We start from the raw sequence: 24,035 nt of genomic DNA, 5'->3' as shown, positions 1-24,035 counted from the left end.
AGCTGTCAGTTCCAAAAAACTTGAGGTGGATAGAATGTTTGTTATAAAAGCAACATGCTATACTAAGATTAGCCTTTAAAGATTTACCTGGGGATTTATAGAAAATTCTTATCTCTTTCAAGATAATACCTAATGTATAAGAATATATATGCAGGTACTTTAGTAAAATGTGTATTCTAAGTGGAATTTGTATTTTTTTGTATTATCCAGTGGACTTCTTCTAATTTCTTCCAAGCATTTTTACGTCTTCAGAGAATTGCAAAATTTCTAGTATGTTACTAATCCAGGGTACTCACAGGGCATTGAAAAAAATAGGTCTTCTTCATTCATCCCAATTTTCATAAGAGCTCATTATCTGTCACAAAAAATCTCAACTTTTGTAATTCTAGAGAAAGGAAATTCTGAAAAATTATGAGTTGACTCACAAAAAGAGAATCAACATGTCTTCTTGTATCTTTATTCAGAATTTCACAATCCTTGCTAAACCATAAAGGAAAGGCCAAACACAATAAAATGGCAGAAAACCAGTAAGAATGTGCCAGAGTTCAAAGAACAATTGCCCCAGGCTTAATTTCATTGACCTTTAATCTCTTTGGGGCATCAGTGATTTTTCTATAAGGCATTTTACCACATGACCATGCTCGAGCCTTGCATAGTTTCCCTGCAAGCTAGAGTTGTAACAGCAAACGTCAAACTTGACTTTTGGTGCCGAAGAGTTGGGGTAAATTTGCCCAATAAGAAATATATCCGTTTTCTCTGGAACGGCATATTTGAAACACGTAGGCGTCAGTGAGTTAGGATGTAACCTCTGACTCAGGGAAGAACTTTCCTGAGGCTTCTCTGACTTAAGCTTATGAAGTGCTTTGAACCAGAAGACCTTCTAGAACTCTAAAACTAGCATCTTAAAAGTGAAATAGGGCATAGGAGTGAAAAAAAGAACACTGGTAAGAAAGTCAGAATTCCCATTATTAATGTACCACTTATTAGCCATGTGACCTTCAGAAATGAAGTTTGGAAATCATTTATTAAGGTCCTGTACTAAGATTAGGACTGGTACTGTAGGGTAAGACTGGTGCATATAAAACCAGTTTCTTTTTGTTTTGTTTTGTTTTGTTTGTTTTTCTGGCTTCAAGAAGCTCATAATGTAATAAAGAATATAAATTAACGCAAAGTATGATGATACATTTGAGAAATGATATGCAAGCATTTGAAAAAATTCTGAAGAGACAGAAATGGATAATCAGTTTTGTTTGGGGAGTGCAGGCAGAAGCATCTGGAGAGGTTTCAATCAGGACCTTGAAAGGTAATCACCAAGTAATCTAGTATGATGAAAATACACCGTGCAGAAAGACAATTGAGATAAAATGTAAATTGAGACAAATTGTGAAAAGTTTTGAATACCTTGCTGAAAGATTTGGGTTACACAGGCTGCTTGAGACTAAATTTCCTCATCTTTAAATAAGGGAGCTGGACCAGACCATTTCTGAGTTCATGACCAAGTTTAAAAGTCTAAATAAGATTACATTAAAAGTTCAAGAGGAAATGCTTTGTATGAAATCTGGCCAGATAATATCAATTCCTGTAAAGATAGTGCCAAGTTAGTGACTGTTATTCCAAACTCCAGAAGAATACTCTTCCTTACATCATCATATCAGTGCAAGGTGGGGTGACTTTTTGTTGGTTTTTTTTCTCTTTTTTTTTATTATTATTATGTTATGTTAATCACCATACATTACATCATCAGTTTTTGATGTAGTGTTCCATGATTCATTGTTTGCGTATAACACCCAGTGCTCCATGCAGAACGTGCCCTCTTTAATACCCATCACCAGGCCAACCCATCCTCCCACCCCTCTCCCCTCTAGAACCCCCAGTTTGTTTTTCAGAGTCCATCGTCTCTCATGGTTTGTCTCTCCCTCCGATTTCCCCCCTTTCATTCTTCCCCTCCTGCTATCTTCTTCTTTTTTTTTTTCTTAACATATATTGCATTATTTGTTTCAGAGGTACAGATCTGTGATTCAACAGTCTTGCACAATTCACAGCGCTCACCAGAGCACATACCCTCCCCAATGTCTATCACCCAGCCACCCCATCCCTCCCACCCCCCAGCACTCCAGCAACCCTCAGTTTGTTTCCTGAGATTAAGAATTCCTCATATCATGAGGTTATATGATACATGTCTTTCTCTGATTGACTTGTTTCGCTCAGCATAACACCCTCCAGTTCCATCCATGTCGTTGCAAATGGCAAGATTTCATCAACACTACTTTGTGTTATACATGCAAGAAGAATACTTTCCAGGATTTCAAGTTGAGTTACTTAAAATGTTATTCTAGAATGATAAAGCTGCAGAATGAATTGGATCACCCAAAATTCGTATATTGCATTCTAATGTCCAGTGTGACTATATTTAGAGTAAGGAAGCAATTAAAATGAAATGAAGTCATAAGGGTGGGCCCTGATCATATAAGAAACACCAGAGAGCCTGCTCTCTCCTGGCGTGTATACTCAGAGGAAGGCTATGTGAGGATGCAGCAAGAACATGGCCAGCTGCAAACCAGGAAGAGAGTCCTCTCCAGAAATCAAGTCTGCTAGACCCTGATCTTGGACTTAGAGCCTCCAGAACAGTGAGAAATAAATTTCTGTCATTTAAGCCACCTGGCCTATGGCATTTTGTTATGGCCACCCAAGCCGACTAATACAGATAGAAAATAAATGACATTTATTATGGGATAGATTTTTTTAAGTTTCAGTTAAGATATCAAAATCTATTTTTAAAATGTGATTGCAGTTTTTAGAACTTTTGAATTAGTAGTTCTTTGTGGTAATTATCAAGCACTAGAAAATACTATGCTTTTAACAGATCTTACAACTATATGATGATTATAAATACAACCCTTCCAGGGGCACCTGGGTGGCAAAGTCAGTTAAGTCTCCAACTCTTAGTTTTGCTCCAGGTCGTGATCCTGGGGTCGTGATCTTGGGGTCATGAGATAGAGCCCCCAGTTGGGCTCCACGCTCAGCATTGAGTTTGGCTTGAGATTCTCTCTCCCTCACCCTCTGCCCCTCCCACTCGTGCTCTCTCTCTCTCTCTAATATAAATAAATAAATCTTTTTTAAAAATACAGCCCTTCTAGTGATGTCTTATTTCTTTTGAAATGAGAATAATCATTGATTTTAAACTTCTCATTGTCTACATATCTGAGCTTTATCAGTGAGCTAAGTATTAGTGACAAAGAACTGAAATGGGCTAATGAACTTGGTATGTAAGTGAATTTCAAATCGAACAAGTTCATTTAATTTTTTTTACTTCCTTTTTTTATTTAAAGTCAATTAGCCAAGGTATAGTACATCATTAGTTTTCAATATAATGTTCAATGATTCATTAGTTGAGCATAACACCCAGTGCTCATCACATCATGTGCCCAAGGAGCTCTGTTTATGTGCATGGCTATACTAAAATCTCTGGTAATTATTTTGGTATTCGCTCAACATAAATCTTTTAACAGCTGCTTGATGCCAGATACTATGTAGGGCCCTAGGAATAGACAAAAATGGGAATAACTCTCTGTCTTCACTAAAGCTCACAGTCAAGTCCATAAGACAATGAAATTGGCAGTGACAGACAGTAAAGTATGTTAAGGGCTATGGTAGAAGTACAGGTTGCTGTGGGAGCATGCAGGAAGAGCTTCTAACTGGTTAGAAGGGCCAGGAAAGGTTTCCTAGAAAAAGTTTATTTAAGCAAAGCCTGGAAAGAGGTTGACATATATAAGGTACCAGTAACTATGTCAAATGAAGGAATTTTAATCAGTAGGAATTAGTCAAGCAAAGAGGTAGGGAATGAGTTCTTAGGCAGAGTAAACATCATGTTTGAAGGTCTGAAGTGAAAGAGCATAGCCAATTACAGAAACAAAAAGAAATTCAATATGGCTGGAGGGCAGAATCCCAAGAGGCTGAAATGTAGAGAAGCATGTCTCCATGAACGAATCCATTAGCCTATTTCACTCTCAACCATCTTTGAGTAAATCGAGAACTGTGTCACTGTGCAGTACAGAACATTAGAGAGTTGGAGGGGGCTTTCAAAAAATAATCCTTTGTTGTTTTAAGTAAACAAGCAATAAAAGGTTGTGAAACGTTTTATAGGTATTATATATAAGTTCAAACATATTTTCGCCGTCTGACTCAGAAGAAATGCCACGTATATTGTTGAGGAAGAAAAATTCTTTAGATGGTCTGAAACCCCTGGCCAGAATGCCCCCTCCTCTCCATGTCCTCTCCCTGGGAGTTCCTCTTCCAAAGAACTGAGCAGGACAAGCCTCACTGTGGCTTAGCTTCTACAGCCTGTCTGGGTTGTAGCCTAAAGAGCAAAGCCACCTCTAGCCACCCTTCAGGACAAAGTGGTCTATGTTACAGACAACCAAGAAGGCAGAGTGATATCATCTGGGAAATGAACATTGTACAGTATCCTAAAGTAAAACTCTAGATGAAAAATATCCAAAATGCGCTATTACCCATCTCTACATATTTCTAAATCAGTCACGTTTTGAATTGAAGAATAAAATGGAATTTTCCAGATATTTTGATTTAATGAAAAAATTACTCAACTTTAACTATAGTTCTGACCAATTTGTTCAGATATCAAACTTATCTATAGTATATATAAATGTATATATATATATGCTATTATATACTTATCACCTTATTTTGAAAACTAAAAGGACTGATATGTTTATACACACATGAGTGAACATTCTATTTCTAAACGAAGGATAAAATAATTCATCTAATATTACAAAGCAAGGGTTAATGTTTAGCCAGTGGTAAATATTTATTTGACCTTGTTCTTATCTGCTTGGTACTTTACACCAAACCAAATAATGTCTCTTAATAAAAATGTTAAAAAGTGAAACCCATCATACCTGTTCCTTTTTGTAACCTTATGTGTTCATAACATTCTTGAGACCTTAGAAATCCTTTCATCTCAAACCCATTAGTCTACAGATGAGGAAACCAAAGCCAGGGAGAGTGAGTGATCTATCCAGCTGAGTGCTTCTGTGTGTAGCTGGGGTAGGAAGTAAATAGTGTAACAGGATTTGAAGGCAGACAACCTGGCTCCATGACCTGCCTTCAATCACAGTGCTCCATTAACTCTTTCTAGTTGCATTTAGTATTTAACTTTTTTTTTTTCATCATAAAGCTGTCTCTACATGATTTCCTTTTATCTCTTTATAAGCATATGGAGCCATTCAGTGCATAACAGGAAACACATTCTATGTGGAAAATACAACAAAATTAATCACTAATAAAGATTTATTGATTTCTTAATGGTGTGCAAAGCACTCCATAGATGTTTTGGGGAGCATGAGAACTGACTGTAAAAAATGTTACCAAAGGTTTTTAACTCTTTATACTTTCCTGTTTTTTAAAGTTTCCACAGGCAATGTCTGGCATATGTGAGTTAAACATTTGTTGAATGATTGGCTATATGTTATTATATGCATAGAAATTAATATAATTGAAAATAATTTGAAAAAGGATAACTGCTTCAACTGGCTTTACTTGGAATTTCTTTTGGGAAATGTGTCAGAACCTAAACATTCAGAAAATTACTATTCTTCTAATAGCAAACTTTTTGTAAAAAGGGTCAGATAGTAAATATTTCAGGCTTTGTGGGCCACTGCAAAAGTAGCATGGACGATACATAAACCAATATACTTGGATGTGTTCTAATAACATTTTATTTGTGAACACTAAGATTTCAATTTCATATAATTTTCATGTGCCATAATATATTTTTTCATTGTTTTTCAAACATCAAAAAATATAGCTTACAGACTATACAAAAACTGGGGAGGATGGATTTGGCTCAAAGTCATAAGCACGCAACCCTTTTCTTAGTGATTATATTGGAAACATTAACATTACACTGAGAGTGTAGCGTATCATCAGGTGGTGAAGTACATGGATTTGGGACCGAACCCCAACTCTTTTTCCTAGTTTGTGACATTAATTTCTTAAATTCTTTGTGATTCAGGCTCTTCATCTATAAAATAGGGGTAATAATAATACCTTCCTCATTACTATATTGTGGGAATAAATGAATTAATATACATGAAGCACTTACAACTGTGACTGGTATATAATAAATACTACATTTATGTTTAGTAAATACATAACCTCATCGTTTAAAAATACTTAGGACTCCTTTAGAAAGACGTTTAAAGCCAGGTCACAAATCCTGGGAGAAAACATCACCACACTATAGTTACCTATTTTATTCATGAAAACTGTCCCTGAATTTGTCCATTTCAAAAATCTAAATCTAAATCAAACATTTGTATCAAAAATCGACTTTGAAACTTATTACTAGATTTGACTATTTCAAAATATAATTATCTTGAAAAGGACAAATATTTCAAAAGAACAAGTACTAAGTTTGAAAACAATTACAAAGAGGGCCTTCTTGGTAAGGTGGGATTAATGGAATCATTTAAGTTTGCGGTCTTCTAAGCTTACCATCCTGACGTGAACAATTCTCATTTATATATAATCCTTCTGGTGCTTTTCTTTATAATTACATTTCACACTTTCACATAAGGAGCTTAAAATCTTGGAGAGGAAATATACACACATAAAAAAATTCAACTACGTGCCATAAATGATAAAGGACATACAAGTAATAAAGCAAGGAGTATTATGGAGGAAGGCTAAATGGATACCAGTTGAAGTAGTTATAACATCTACCATTAGAGTACATTTGGGGGTGGGCCTTGGAGGAAGGCAATACAAATTTTAAGAGAAAATATAGGTGTGGTGTATAGCGCTTTGGTTCTCCAGACACCTTCTCCTAGTAACAGATCTGGCCTTTGGCCACAGAGGGGAGCACGTGATCTAGCTTGGATCTTCATAACAGCGCCCCATCTTTTCGGACCCTCAAACAAGACTGCTTATTTTACTTTCTGGTCACAGGCTAAAAGATATAATTCCCAATATGCTTACAGTCGTGTCGCCCACTGAGTGGAGAAGCTGGTGTCAAAAATTAAAGTCAGCAAAACCAAAGACAAGCAAAGGAGTATGAGGGAGTCCTGAGACAGTTAGATCCAGTCACCCAGAGGCCACAGTCGCCTTCACATTCAGGATGTCTGAAATGCAACATATCTTCTTTTTCCTCTCCATATCTCTCACCATCAGATACCTGCTCCTTTCCCATAGTCAGCTTCATATTGCCTGATCTGAATTCACCTAGAAAACTAGGAGTTGGTCAGGTTTCCTTTCCTCCCTCACCTCACCTACCCAGTCCACATCAAATCCAGATCCTTTTGCCTGTTTTTCTTTGTAATACTTACTCCTTATTTGTATCCGTGTCTAACAAAAATGAGCAAACTTGTACTCTGTCTCTCCCCTCTCCTGATTTCTGCTCCCAAACCCTGAGACCACAACCTGAGCCGAAACTGAGTTGGACGCTCAACCAACTGAGCTACCCAGGTGCCCCTACTTGTATATTTCTAAAGAACATGCTTAATAACATGCTGATATTTCTTGATTTTTCCCTTTTAGTTATTTAGCTATAGAAGATAAGGATTTCGCCCTCCTACCCCACACACACATACACACACACTATATTATATTATTATATTCTCTTATTTGAAACAACTCTTTTTTTTTTCCTTTTAGTTGCTTCCTTTGAGTGAAACAGGGCTTATTTTCTACATTCATTTCACTTATTCATTTCCAAACTCTCTACCAGAACTATAAAACTTTTTTCAGTATGTTAATATTATTGATCTTGTATCTATTAGGTTTGTTTTGTCTTTAATTTTTTCTTGAGGATATTTCTCATTGGGCTTTCCATTCTTCTGCTTCTCTGTGGACTATGTGTTATCTATCCCTCTTCCTGGCTGTCAACCTGACACCATCATCCAGGATATTTTCTTTGGCTCATCCTGGGTTGGATCCCCGATTTCCTAGAATTTGTTCATATTTCCCTATTTTGGTTTACTTACTTGTTATGATGGAACAGATTCTCTAATGACTAAGAAACAGTTCAAGGAATGTAATTTTTGAAATTAATTTCCATGTCTGAAAATGCTTTTAATCTGCCTAAACAGTAGGTTGATAGTTCAGTTAGGTATCGAATTCTAGGCTAGAAATCATTTTCCCTAAAAATTTCTGAGCATTACTTGATTGCTTTCTAGCTTGCTGTTTTGCTCTTGGGAAGACCAATGTCTTTCTCAGTCCCAATCCTATATGTGATCTATTTTCATCTACTTTATCCAAAATTTAGAGTCTTCTACTTATCTCTAATTAGTGAGAATTTACAATTATATGCCTCAGGGTTAATCTGTTCCCTTTTTTCTCTATTTTTTTGTCCCTTTAAAAAATCTGAAAACTCATTTTTTCATTTCTGAAAATATTCATGCATTTTTAAAAATAATTTCTTCCTCTTGTTTTTTTGTGTTCTCTTTTCAAATTTCTTATGATTTATATATTAGACCTCTTAGACTTATCCTTTATTTTTATAACCTTTGTCTTCTATTTTCTAGGTCTTTATTCTTTTTAATCTTCTTTATGAGAAATTTTATACTAATTTATTTACCAAAACCTCTATTGCATTTTTTAATTTCTCTTTAAAAAGATACCTGAGGCCATTCATGTTCTCTGCATAGTCCTTCTCTATGGAATCCTGGTCTTATTATGGTATTTTTTTATCACTTAGTTTTATATTGATTCTAATTATGGTTTCCTTTGCATTTTCTTTTCCTCCTCGCATTATCTCTGTTCCCTCCAAATTTCATGTTTTGTATGTATTCTTTTTGTTTTGCCTTTCATGTTAGCAACCTTCCCTATATGTCTGGTGAGTTTGGCTACTTACATAAAAATAAGTCATTAAAAGTGATTGATTGGATGCTGGGATGCATGGGTGGCTCAGTCAGTTAAGCATCTGCCTTCGGCTTGGGTCCTGATCCCAGGGTCCTGGGACTGAGCCCTGCCTGGGACTCCCTGCTGGTCAGGGAGCCTGCTTCTCCCTCTCTCTCTGCCCCACTCCTGCTTGTACAGTCTCTCGCATGCTCTCTCTCTCTCTCTCTTTCTCTCGTGAATAAATAAAATCTTTAAAAAGAAGTGATTGCGTTCTGCATGGAGCACTGGGTGTTATGCACAAACAATGAATCATGGAACACTATATCTAAAACTAATGATGTAATGTAGGGGGATTAACATAACAATAAAAAAATTTAAAAAAAAAAAAAAAAAAAAGAAGTGATTGGATGCTGTGCATTGGAATGGGGATGGGAGAAGGGTAATCTAGGATTTGTTGGCTGGTGGCTAGTAATCTGGTTGAGACCCAAGTCTTTTGGGGAAATTTTTCAAATCTTACCATCTATCAGTCTTCTCTCTTTGGCTGACGAGCTTCTCCAGAAAGAAATTCTCTAGCACTTCCTAGGTAATGCCTGGCTATCAGAATTCAAGAATCTGAGCAGAAGCAAATGCTGACTTTCACTTACTCTCTATTTTCAGTGCTATGCTTCATCCTGCCCTCAGCTCTGCCCAGTATCCTTGGGTCCAGAACCTGTCAAGTTAGTTTCTCCAGAGAGCAAACTTCCTGTCTCCTGCTGAAATGGCCGATGGACATTTAACTGGCTATACAGCATAGGCTTTGGGATCTGCGAATCTAACTGTTACATATAAAACCATTCCTCCTCTTTTCATCCCCATATAGCTGTCCTGATCTTCCAGAGTAACTGGTATCCCCAATTCCTGAGCACTATCAGGGCTGGGTTTTTTTAGCTCAATGAATATATTTCCCTCTTACTGATTTTACCCCAAGAAGGCTGAGACCACAGCTTTCTGCAGCCTATAACATAGCTACAAACAGTCCATCTTTCCAAGGTAAGAATGTTACTAATATGGCTTGCATCTTCTCTGTGTTTTTTTGTCACCTTCCTTTCCATTTTTCGCCTTGTATGTTCTTTTTCTTTCTCTCTGCTTTTTTTTTAACTATTATAATATATATGGGGGAGGAAATCTAAGTTAAATGAATGTGTTTATTCAGTCATATTTAATCAGAAGTACCTAAATATTTTTTGAATTTGAAACCATACCCTCCATTCCTACTATCTATACTCTAACAAAAAAGTCTTCATAGTCTTCATCATCTTTCTTATGGATTCTTGCAACAACCTCTTAACTGGTAACCTTTGCAGTCTGTCATCTTTAAATCTACTTCCAACATACCTCTCTGTTCATCCATCCAAAATGCAAATCTCTCCCTGTCACTTCTACTTGAACTTACTAGCTCTCTATGCTCTAGAGAATAATATCCAACTTCCTTAGTATGGCTCACAACCCTGATGGGTCCCTTCCCTCTAGCTTGGCTTTGCGCTCCATGCCACATCATGTACCTTAAGCTCCAGCAACATGGAGATGCTTGTGCACAACCATCAAACACACACAAACCCTCACATGGAGATCAGGCTCTCTCCTACCTCCTTGCCTTACTACATACTTTTTTTTTTCTTCTTCCTCCCCATATACACCATATTTCTGCAAGTGAGATCATCTCCAGGAAGCATTTGTTTTTTAATTCCCTCTCTCTTGAGGATTAGAAGCCCCTACTCTGTACTCATAGAAAGCACCTTATCCATACATACTTCATATACAGAAATGAGTTTCTCATCTTCTGTGCCCACAGGACAGGGACTGTTATTTATTCATCTTTCCTGATTTGCTTAAGACCAAAACCCCCTGGACATGGCCACAGACATACTCCTGACACTTCGTTTCTTTCCTCCTTCCCCTGTCTACTTACTGGTACCTGGGACTAACCTCTAACCCTCAAACTGATTTAACTGAGGGTTAAATCTGCACACTAAGCATGGTCCCAAATGGGCTGTATATTACAGAAGAGATTAAATACTCAGACCTGCATCTTTCTCATGCTGCCACCTCCAACATGGCTACTCCAACTATGCCCAGCCCTGTTGCTCTCATTCTCAAAACACTCATACACCCTTAAACTCTATTGATGACATGCTTGGAGCTGTATCTGATTTTCTTCTGAAATGTAGATAAAAGCTTTCTTCATCACCATTATTATTGAAGTGTGATTTGGGGTTTTTTCATAAAGTGAGAGAAAGGGATGCACTAAAAAAAAATTGATTTAATGGTCACCTGATTTTTTTCTCCTTTTATTTTCTAAAATAGTCATAGAATACCAAAAGCAGTATATTCTGGTTTTAGGTATGTTTCCTCTTGTTCTGGATTCCAGAAGAAAAAAACCTTGTTAGAAATATCTGCTGCACCTGGGAAAAGGGAATCAAGAGAACGAATCACAGGGGCTGCAAAATAAAAAGGATAGTGTGAACTGGGGTTTACACTGGCAAGACCACCCAGCCACTCCATTACCTCCTTTCTGGACACATCCCCACCCTGGACAATGGGCAAGTCAATGATTCCACTACATGAGAGGAACTCTGCACTTTGCCATCAAGTTCTTGTACCTGCCGCTCATGTTACAAAGAACTAGAAAAACAGTTAAACTTTACGTACATGATGTCTTAGAGGGATTTTGTGAGCAGACCTGGTAATCCAGCCACCACGTCAGTCCTTTTGTCTCTGAAAAAAATGATTTCAGAGTTCCATACAGCAGACTTGAAAGTGAACATTTAGACCACAACTTGTTTATAAATTCAAACAAGTCTACATTTCATTCCTGCTGCTGATTGAAATCTTAGACTATGATTGTGAAAAATTTTTCTCCCCTCAAAGCCAGTAGACTTGAAATATGGTTCAAAATTCTATCTGAATTTAAAGAGACTCTTCTGAATGCTGTTGTGAATCTCTTCACATAAGAAAATATGTACACTCAAAATTTAGCCAAGTTTTAGAGAGTAACATAATATTCTCCAAGGATAGTACTATATAATCCCAAAGTACAGAACTCTGGAAGTGTTTTTGAAAGAGCTTTTTCAATGTCCAAGATTCTTGTGAAGTCATTTCCTAATGTAGTTACAGGTATCTAGCTTATGTAGCATGATACAGCAAATGCGCAGCCAAAACTCCCAAATAACAGATATGAAATTTTTTCTAGTATTTATACGAATAACACTTTAACACCACCAAAGCTTTATAAGTCCTTTTCTAAGGTCATCTTTTCACCCTAACTCATTTCTGAGTTTGAAAGTGTGAATGAAAAACTTACTTCAGCTAGCCCTCGATTTAACCACAAACATAGATTATCTCTCCCAAGAGATTCCCTCATCCTCCCCACCCCTGACCTCTGAACTGTCTCTAGCTACTTCCCTCCTTTTCCTTCCCTCCCAGGGTAGCCTTTAACTGCTGCTTCAAGGAGATCTATTTCCTTTGCTTTCTCTGCAATGATTACTTTGTCTTTTCACTCTAGGTGAACTGACATCAATTGTCTTTTCAATGCTCAATTTGGTTGTTAGGACAGCAACTCTTGACACGTGAGGCACAGTGTATGACAGTTGGATATTGTTGAGAAGGGATAAACAGGGTTACAAGTTCTGTCCCCGAGGTTTCTCTCCTCTCAAGTTTCATCCCAGGTTCTTCCACCAGTTCTATCACATATGGACAAATGTGTTTCCCCTCTGAGAATTACTCTCCTCGCATGCCAAATAAAAAGAGAGAGAGAGGGCTCTAAATTCCTGTTTGCTTCACTGTTCTGGAATTATATCTATCTGCCTTCTCTGTCTACTAAAGTAGCTTTATCATTTCTCATTATCCACCTATTATCCAGTTTGGCAAAAATAATTACATAATTAGAAATTGACTAAACTTAGTAGGTCAGATGTATGCACAATTAGATTTTTTTCCTTCCTCACCATATGCAAACTATGTCTAATTACAAAGTGAAACCTACTTCTGTGGGTTATTACTTTCTTTCCCTTATCTCTGAGCCCCAAGAGAAAGAAATCTACCCAAATGATTTTATCCACACTTGCTTTCCTGCCACGTCAGCCTGACTTGTATTATTATGATCATGGTCACTGTGATAGCTATAGAGGAATAATGGCTACTGTGTGCGTTATTTCATCCACCATCTTTTTGCAAGAACTGTTTTTCTGGCACTGCTTGGTGGCAGACATCAAAAACCACTTGTCACTCTGTACTCTGTCTTCTACTTATTTACTAGAACTTCTTTTTGGATTGAAAGTACTGTAAGGGGAGAACCTATAGCTAATTTATCTTTGTACTCTACTAAACATGAAATATAGACTTTTGGTAAAAATAAGTGTTCAATAAATATTGACTGAGTAAATGAGTAGATGAATGAGTGTTTTATAGGACAATAACGTGAGTTCAGAAAATATCAAAGCAAAAGAAATCCCAAGATTCAGAGAAACCCTCATCACTTTCCCAAAGGAAATAGTACTAACCAAACATCTTGATGGCTTAACCCATTTGTGCTACAATTTTGGACACTTATACAACTAAGTATTTAAATTTTGGGTCCATAGTATGTCCAAATGTTATGAAATATTGACTTTAGGTTTACCTGCTACAGATTCATTTTCAGACCAATGTCTAGAAAAGATACCTCTCTAAGAAAAATCAGGATGGTATATCTATATATTGAACCAATGGCATTAAAACTATGTTCTCCACTGCCAGAGTCTTTCACCTAAAGGCAATCCAGTGTAAGAAAAGAATATAGGCTTTGGAATCAAATAGGACTTAAATTCATGCCTTTTAATTTACTAACAGCTTGACTTTAACAGGTCATTTATTAATCTTAGACCTTGTTTTTCTTACCCAGAAAATGGGAATCCTTCTATTCCTCCTCCCCACCACCTCCTCCTCCTCCTTCTTCATCTACCTTACAGACATGTTTAAAAATCAAATAAGAGGGGCACCTGGGTGGCTCAGTCGTTAAGCATCTGCCTTCAGCTCAGGTCATGGTCCCAGGGTCCTGGGATCGAGCCCCGCGTGGGGCTCCCTGCTTGGCGGGAAGCCTGCTTCTCCCTCTCCCACTCCCCCTGCTTGTGTTCCCTCTCTCGCTGTGTGTCTCTCTCTCTGTCAAATAAATAAATAAAATCTTTAAAAAAAAATCAAATAAGATTATATATCTAAGTTACCTGGCATAGTGCCTTGCACAGATTGGACAATAAATCCTTCTCCATCTTATAACTTCTATTTAAGAACATTTAAGCTCTAAACATGCAGTTTTTTAAAAAAGATTTTATTGATTCATTTGATAGAAAGCGAGTGAGCAAGTGAGAGAGCACAAGCAGTAGAGGGAGAGGGAGAAGCAGGCTCCCCACTGAGCAGATAGCCAGCTCCATCCCAGACCCTGGGATCGTGTTCTGAGCCGAAGGCAGACGCTTAACTGACTGAATCACCCAGGCGCCCCAAGACATGCAGTTTTAATGCTTTTTTTCCATTCAGTGAACATAATTGATTGGCGACACCACATTGCATAATCCCAGGAGTTGTGTAAACGGCAGCCTTGTACATGATGTTCCTGTCTCAGGCAATGAGCCATCACTTTCTGGTGAGAATAATCACTTGGTGTAGTTACACGTAGGGCTGCTAACAACATGAAATTACTGGAGGAAGCACCATAGTGGACGATCCAATCTCTCAAACCACTCAAATCACTGAGGAATCATAAATCCACCTCTCCTTGCATCTTCCAAGCAAAAGAAATTATAGAAAGCACAGGTAAATGTGCCTCAGAGAAATATCAGTAATAAATAGCAAATAAGCATCTCTGCTTTCTGGTGGGTAAAGGGTGGAGACAATGGAGATTAAGAGGGAAATTAAATCACTCTCAAGTAGTCAAAGTAAAAATGATTGTTGCATTCACCATAGTCACTACTGAACTCTATTAAACTCTATTGAACTTTATTAAAAATAGAGTTCAACACCTCTACTCTGATTTAGTCTTGACTTTGATATGTACTATATTTGTCAGTGTTCTTCAGAGAAAAAGAACAACAGAGAGACAGAGTCACAGAGATAGACACAAGACAGAAAGACAGACACAGGTAGAAACAGAGAAAGACTTATATTAAAGACTTGGCTCGTGTGCTTACGGGGACTGGCGAGTCTGAAATCCTATAGTAGGCTGGGCAGGCTGGAAGCTCAGGAAAGGTTGATGTTACAGTTTTAAGTCCAAACTCCACAAGGCAGCAGGATGGAAAGTTAGACAAGATTTCTACATTGCAGTGTTGAGATAGAAGCCCTTCTTCTTTGGGAAGCTGATTGCAGGAGGTCCACTCACCTTATGAAGTATAATCTGCTTTACTCAGAGTCTAGTGATTTGAATGTTAATCACATCTAAAAATATATATATATATATATATCTTCCCCACAGCAATATCTAGACTTGTGTTTGACCAAACAGCTAGGTACCATAGATTGGACAAGTGAACACATAAAGTCGATCATTACATACCTCTTGCCTGACCAAACCGTTCACTTTTCTTGCCATTTTAATCACATAGAATCTTCCAGAGTGTCCTCCATATTTGCTAAGTATTTTTTTATTATTATGTTATGTTAATCACCATACATTACATCGTTAGTTTTTGATGTAAGTGTTCCATGATTCATTGTCTGTGTATAACACCCAGTGCTATGTATTTTTAAACATTTTTTCCTGAAAATATGAAGTGAAAGTTTCTTAGTATCTGCATTAAATAGTAAATTTATTGTATGATAGTAAATTGTAGTAAATTAAATTGTAAATAGGGTAGTGCCTATAACCTGTCATGTATTACTTCATATTTAATATGTCCTTATAGAAGAAAAGGAGGGCTTTACTCTTGTTTTGTCATAGTTCATCAATCGTATTTAGATTCTTTATGATTGGAAATGATTTTTAGTTTGGAATTCACAGAGTGAAAGCAAATTAACTCCTTTAATAGACACTTGCCAGATGTATCCTCTTGATCTTATATATTTAAATTTAAAGTGTGTCCTTATTGCTAAAATAAATACTACCTGTCTTATAGAAAGGCTTAAAGTTTAGGTATTTTATTATTTTACTTATTGAAAGATTGTTCGGCTGACAACTTGGCTGATCTCATGTTCGCATGTGATTAGAGAATTTGATGGATGACTTTTGGGCCTTTACACTTCGAGTACAGATGCAATCAGTCTGCTCTTGGCTGGCCTTGATGGGGCCTGTTCCTCCCTGGGGCACCAACCTAAAAGCCGCACAATGTTTGAAAAGTGACTTGCATCTCGGCAGCTGCATACCAGGAAGATGAGCCTGCCTTTTTCACTTACTACACTCACCATCTTGACTGCCCTGCTTCAAGCCCTTCCGCAAGGATTCTTTACAACATTCCAGCTACCATGACACCCTCATGGTGCTTCAGTCAGGAACTATCTGGGAATTCTCCAAGCGAGCGACTCTCAAAATGTGGTCTTAACAGCATCAGCATCACCTAGGAACTATTAGAAATCAAAACTTCTGAGGCCCCTGAGACCTATGTCTCAACAAGCCCTTCAGGGGATCCCCGTGCACGCTAGAGTTCAAGAGCCTGCTTTAAGCTAGAGGCACGCACGGCACATGCCCACCCCTGAGGTGCGAGTGACACTCACAGCTTCATTACGGGTTCACCTACTTCATCCCTGTCTGCAGGCTGGTCTGTTTTACAGAAGGCCATAGAGACTGGACAGTTCCCAGTGGTCCTGCTATTTATGATCACATGCGGGAAGCTGTCCAGTTTCTTGAGGGTTTTCTTTTCCTTCCCTTTCTTTTCTTCTCTGCTGTTTATTACTAATTTCTTTTGGAGAGTGTTACAATTACAAGCTAGAGAAATTGGTTCAACATGAAAAACAGTATTTTTGCTGAAATGTGATCTTATATTCATTATTTTTACTCGGATCCTACCAAACACAGTGTTGGCCCTAGAGTGAGTCTCAAAGGAGCACTATGGATCCTGAGTATCCCTATAGCTTCATGAGAATATGCCTTTGTCAGTGCCACGGCTTGGGAAGCCCTAAACCTTCAGACAGACTCAGGTGCTGGTAAAACCACCTCAAAGAACAAGAATAGTTCACCTACAATTGGATATAGCCATAGAGCTCTTTCCAAGAAGTATGTCACTGTCAGATTTTAAGCTCTTCAGAAGCAAAGGCATACATTTTACTTCTTTGTGAATCTTTGATGGATGTTAATTTAGAATTGATGACTTAGCCCAGATTGTTACTGAGTTTGGAAGAACATTGAAACGTGAAGTTTACAACAATAAGGAAACAAGAATAGGCACTACGATGCGTTAACATCTTAAGGAATCAGCCAGTCAAACACCCTCATTTAATAGGAGAGGAAATTGAGAGTAGAAATTCACATCTATTGGGCTTGTGAAAGAGAAAACAACCAAAACAAGGAGTGACAAAAAGTAAGCAGGACTATATGCAAGAAAAAAGTCAATATACAACATTGAGGATGAAATCTAGCCTAAAAAGGTACTTGGAATGCCTTTAAAGGATTTGTGGATGGCTTTCTCCTGCACTTCATTCAGGTGTCTGCTCTGAGGACACCTCATCAGAGAGGTTTCCCTGAGCCCCCATCTGGGATCTTACCTACCTATCATGCTCTACCCCAATCTCTGCTTTCTTTCATAACACCTGTTACTAACTTAGATTATATTAATTGCTTTTCTTGCTGATCTTATATTTTATACTTGCTTTTTGTCCATCTCCCCCCTCTAGAATATGAGTCCAATGAGCACAGTGAGATTTTACATGTTTTATTCACTGCTGTATTTCTGTTGCTCCAAGCACATAATAGACATTCAATCAATATTTGTTAAGTGAATGGAAAAGAAAAGAAGGAAGAAATGAGTGTGAGCCCATGAGCCACAAATGAAACACATCATAAATTATAATCGTTATAGACTTTCTATACCAATAATCCTTAATTTTGAGAGAATCACAGTCCCTTTGTGTATTTAATGAAAGAAATTTATTTCTTAATAAATAAATGTGCACATGCACAAATAAATTCGGCATGCAATTTTAGGGGTTCAAAAACTAGGGGTCGCAGGTTAAGAAACTCTGCTTTATATTTAGGTTTACTTTTGTATAAATGGGCTTTTAAAATTAAATCAGAAATAATCTCTGATACTTAAAATTTTCTGGGGATGAGAGCAATCCACTCTCCGTATTTCAAAACTGAAACAAGGATAGGGCATCTCTCCCCTGTTTTAAGCCAGAAAACAAGTGTGGTTTAAAAATACACACAAAGGGGCACCTGGGTGGCTCAGTCAGTTAAGCATCCAATTCTTGATTTCAGCTCAGGTCATGATCTCAGGGTCATGGGATCGAGCCTAGCATCAGGCTCGGCACTCAGCAGGGAGTCTGCTCCAGAGTCTCTCTCCCTCTCCCTCTGCCCTTCCCACTCATGTGCATGTGTGTGCTCTCGCAAATAAATAAATCTAAAAAAAAAAAAAAAACACACACACAAAAATATGAACGAAACATCTCAAATACTAAACTGTGATCTATTGTCTGATATGATCATTCCTAACAACAGACCCTCTAAAAGGGAAAAATGGTAAACTGAAACTAGAGAATTACAAATACTCTACTTCTTGAGCACTTGTTATTTGCTGGCACCCTACTAAATGCTTCACATGCGTCAACTCTTTCTTATAAATACTCTACCCTAGACAGGTGGTCACCAGAGGCCAGAAGAGTCGCATACTGTGCCTTGTCCTCTCTGACTTAGAGGCCAATTACTGTATCATTTAAACTACATTCATCCCTTTGTTGAGCTGTTTTAACTTTAAAAATTGCATACAGTTAATATTATGGGAAAATATTTCTTTTCATGCAGTTTATATCAGTAACAGTTGAAAAAATGGGACTCAACGCTAAGGAACTCCTGCTTAATTTAGTCATTTAGTTAATACTATATTAAGTTTTTCTTTATTGTCCTGAATCTGTCTCTGTTAATCATAACTTTGTGCTTTCTAGTCTTATTTTATCAAAATGTATGGGGAAGGTGCTTTGTAGGTATAATTATATATATACATATTGTAATATACACATTATCTTGGAAATTCAGTTTTCTTGATTTGTCATATCCTCCTAAATTCTCTGATACATATGCAGTAAATTTGAACAATGTGGTGGGACATCAGAACCCTCCCCCTTACTTTTCCATATATTTACAATCCATGATGCTAATATGATTATTAAATCAAATCAAGGCATTAAAAATAATTACAAAATACAAATTTCCTAGAATATGTTAATACCCTGTATCATGACCTTTGAAAATATTGGACCAATTATTTTATGTAACTATGAATGAATTCATCCTTAATTACAAATGAGGTAATTCATCATTCTGAAATGAGGCAGATAATGGGTTATTTAATTTGAAAACAATCCTTATTGAATCGAAAGTATCTTTACTTGAACTCAAAAACTATATTGCCAATATTTAATATGTATTATAGAAATAATATATCCACATATACTCTTTAATAAAGACCTCCTTTTATATGTTACATAATCAAGATTTTAGCATAGCAGAAATACAATAAAATTAAATGTTCTTACAATATTCTGGAATTCAGTTCTACATAAAAGTATTGTCAAGCAAGTATTTGAACAAGTCTTCATTCTATCTCTATTTTTTCCTCCAGGAAGAAGGTTATACTTTCCCTTTTGCCTTTGGCTAGAGATAATTGATTTTGTTTTTATGTACTTTGTTTACATTTTCCATTTTATCTCTTTTATCTTTAGTGATTATTTAGCAAATCACTCACTTCTACCCAATGATTTATACATCTAAATTATGTTAGAAAAAAATGACAAATTTGACACCAGTATTAGTGTTTTGATTTTGTCTTCTTGAGGTACTATTAATGTCATATAGCAATAATACCAGTCTATATTTGGGTGGTATACTTCATAGTGTTTTCAAATTTCTTAATCAATCATCACAACAATGCTGCAAGTACTGTTGTTATTCTTATAAACAAACAACAAAAAAAGATGAGATTGAAGCCAAGAGCATGTAGCTAGCTAGTAAGTGACAGAGCTTGTCTTCACTGCCAGTCTTTTGATTCGTCCAGTTCTTTTTAATCACACAGCAGATTCCCACCATAGAATATAGTTTAGCTCTGTGGGTCAACACAATTACTTAATCTTGACTGCCTTATCTCTGTAAGGTCTCAGTAGCTATAAACTTAACTATAACGCACAAACCAATCTCATGCATTGAGAAAAAATAGAACTTCTCTTTTTGAGAGTTAATAAAATTGTTACATTTCCTAGTCTGAAATATTAAATTACTCTAGCAAATATCATAACATGTATTGATACACTGTAATTTCTACTATTGCAATTCTACCTGCCGTCCCAATAGTAAACCATACTATCCGGTAATCAAGCAACTTCACCTTGGGACTGGGTATTTGTTAGAAAAATAAATTTTATTAAAGATTCTCCTTCCCTGGATTTTAGCAAATAATGGAATATACCTCATAGATTCAGATGAATGGTCTCCAGCTCCTATTAAAAGTTTCAGAAGGAAAATAACTCAGTTGTATTTTCAAAAGAAAGATGAGCCTTTGGAAATATGCACTCTTTGCAATTTTTGGAAGGATTCTGAATAGCATATCTTTTCATCTCCTAGCTAAAATTCAAGTATAATATGTAATAAGCTTTGCCTACATAAATGAAGTATTTTTTCATAATTTGAAAAACAAGGGTTTATGAAAACCTATCCTCTTGTCAAAAAATTGGTTTTTTTGAAATTAATAAGGTTATAATTATACATATTTTGATATAGGTCCAATGAATAATGATTGATTAATTTTGCTTCTTTATATTGTCATGCACCTGTGGCACTTTATATCACGTGGATAAATGGACTAGTGCTGTGGTTCTATGGAACAATAGATCCAGATTTGGCTCGTTCAAGTGTTTGTTGTTAGTGTTTTCCTTAGGGCAGAATATATGATATATGTTATCCTATACTTCTTGAGACCCGTTCTTATGAAGAATAGGGGTTTTCATCAGGTTGAGGAAGGGATGACTTTACCATGAGGAATGACAGGATGTTAGTTTAAAATATGCTTTCAAAAATGTCAGAGTTCAGACAACCCTCCCTTAATTGTCTTCCACCCTACATCAGAAAGTCGAATGGCTTGATAGTAAACATGAAGTTATCTGAATTTTCTTGTGTGCTCACCTTGTTTTCTCTACAAATATTAGAATTTCAAAGAAGAAAATATTAGACCCCCATGTCCTTGGTTTTCATATTCTCTGAATATGGTTGTCTTTAGAAAAAAGTCCTAGGGGTGCCTGGGTGTCTCAGTCGGTTAAACGTCAGACTCTTGATCTCAGCTCAGGTCTTGATCTCAGGGTCGTGAGTTCAAGCCCCACATTGGGCTCCACACTGGGCAAGGAGCCTACTTAAAAAAAAAAAAAGTCCTATATTTGAACTCTATGAAGTTTAAAAAGATTCTATTTCCATTTGCCTTATTTCATCCAATCACACCAGCTGCTATTTCTCATGATCCTTTGCTCTTTCTTCTTCAAGAGACCTAAATTGTTGACGGCCCAAGACACTGTCTCCAGCCCTGTCTGCATGCTTTCTTTGGGAGATCTCATCCTGTCCCATGGTTTTAAAAATACCTTATAGGCTGATGACTCTAAACTGTATATGTGAAGCTTAGATCTCTAGCCCTTGAACACACACTTGCCTCTCCTCATTCAACTTAGCACAGTGACAACTGGCCAGGACTCCTGAGCCAGGTTTTCTGTGGGCTAATTTGGATTATGCCATTTATTATAACCTTAGCAGTCATACTAGCTGCCTGTACTTCCAGCTCTAGTTGAAAAGAAAGAATTAGTTATTACACTTAAAAAGGCTTAGAACAGTGTCTGGAACATAGCCGGTATTAATAAAACATAGCTGTAATTAGGACTTATCTCCCTTTGGTTATCTAACAAGGATCTCATGCTTAACAAGACAGGAGCAGGACAATTTGGTTTCTTATCCCCTATACACCCAGTTTCCAGCCAGTATCTCAAGCCAAACACCCAAGAAGCCATCCTTGATTCGATTTCCTTCAAATGACGCATCCAATGCATGCTTGAGGAAGTCATGCCAACTCTACCTACAAAAATCTCTTGATATTTTCCCCTTTCCTTATTCTTGTTTGGAGACCATCGATAGTTGCCTTCCATAACTCCAGTTCAAGTTACCATTGTTTCCCAGTATCTCCACTGGTCTGCCTTCTCTCCTGCCCCTGCGGTCTATCCTCTGCACAGAGTAATTTTTCTAAGCACATATCAGATCAAGCTACTCTTCCTGCTTAAAACCTCCCAGCTGCTTCCCATTATAAATCAACATAAAATGCCCACAAGGGCTTACAGGTCTGGCATGTGCCCTGCTCCCTGACCTCTATCCCTTCTATCCTGCCCCTCTTCCACTATGCCACAGTGACTCTAGGCTTATCTCTGTCCTCTGAGCACACCAAACTCCTTTTCATTCCAAGGACCTTGCACTCAGAGCTCCCGCTGCTTCCCCATATCTGTGCAGGGCTCTCTCCTTAGTACTCAGGTGGCAACTCAAATATCACCTCCCCAAGAGCTCACTTCCCTGAGTACTTTGGATAGAGACACCTTCTCCGCCCTCTCCAAGACTCCATCACTCACCAGCACATGGCCTTATTTTCTCTTCTTCCTCACATTTACCTGAATATGACATCAGCTTACTTTTCTTCATGGTTTTAGACAGTCTACCCAACAGGAAAGTTAGCTTTGTGAGAGAAGAGGATTTTCTGGTTCTGTTCATTATTGTTTTCCCAGTACTAGAGCAGTGCCTGGGACACAGAGGAAGCATTTGAAAAATGTTTTGAGTCTGACCAACTCTGGGCTTGCTACGATCTTATAATGAGTTTCCTGCTCTAAAGTAGAGTCTAATAAAGTCCATGTGTTTGTAGGTAGTGACAAATTGATGCTAGGTAAGGAAGGAGAATAAGTCGTTCTGGACCATTTAGGTTGAGTTGCTGTGCATTTTGTTTTATATATTCTAAATAAAGCCATGTTTTAAATGGGGGAAGACAAGATATAAAGGACCCATTGTAACAAATTGGAGACCCATTTCCCTCTGCGGCTTTAAATTCCCCCTTTGAGCAGTTTGGGTCTTAGAAAATTTTTATTCTTCATCGCAAAGAAAATTATTGGTAGGAGAAGGCTATTTTGTAAGAATTTCTCATGTATTTAATAATAAGGCAGACAACAACAACAAAAAAACTTTTTTCAATTATTTATAAAGTAATAAGTGCTATATGAAAAATACTACAATCTTTTCTTTAAAAATACAATTAAATTCAGTTAGTTATTTCACTTAAATTTTTTTTTTTTTCAAGAATCACAGTGCTCTAGACATTCTATAGAAGTGATTTATCCATTTCTCTGCCTTCAAGGAGGAGAAATAGAGATCTCATTGTTGTAACGTTCTGGACAGATTGCAGAATCACACCACCACCCTTATGCGTTAATTTCACTAGCTACTCAGTATCATTCCAAAAAGATCATATTCAAATACATTGTTCTAAATAAACTATCTTAATTCTCTAAAATATCAATTAGCCCAGGTTAATTGATAGGTTAATCAAGTGACCCATAATTTACTCTGCAGAGAAAAGGCAAATCCAAGAAAATCACCTATATTTACTGTTTCCAGCAGCTTCCAGGGTACATATGCACACCGTGTGGGCTGGGCTGGCTCTGTGGCTTCCACATGTACATCTTGAAACCAGAGGGTGGGCAGCTCGGATCCTTGGAAGCTGGAAGTACTGCAAGAACCAAAGTCTTGACAGAAAGATTACATTGTGTTCATTATGCTTTATTTGCTAAGGCAGGAAAACATCCCATCCACTTTACAATGATTGTCCACAATGGCTGAAAGTAACTTTTTCCTTTATTAAATTTAAAGCTACATTAAGGAAAAAATGTAATTTATGTTCCATTTCCCAAACATTCTGGTCACTCAAGATTTTACTGTGTGTGATTTAGAGATCATTAAAAAT

General features: G+C 37.1%; 1 protein-coding gene across 1 annotated transcript in view; it reads left to right on the top strand.

The window, feature by feature from the left end:
* The window catches only part of DLC1 (DLC1 Rho GTPase activating protein), a 390,592-nt gene that overhangs the window by 139,115 nt on the left and 227,442 nt on the right, over positions 1-24,035 (top strand). The window lies entirely within an intron of this gene.

Source organism: Halichoerus grypus, chromosome 3, assembly GCF_964656455.1.
Source record: "Halichoerus grypus chromosome 3, mHalGry1.hap1.1, whole genome shotgun sequence".
NCBI lineage: Eukaryota > Metazoa > Chordata > Mammalia > Carnivora > Phocidae > Halichoerus > Halichoerus grypus.
The sequence above is the reverse complement of the archived record's forward strand: the minus strand, read 5'-3'. Positions and strand labels throughout refer to the sequence as shown.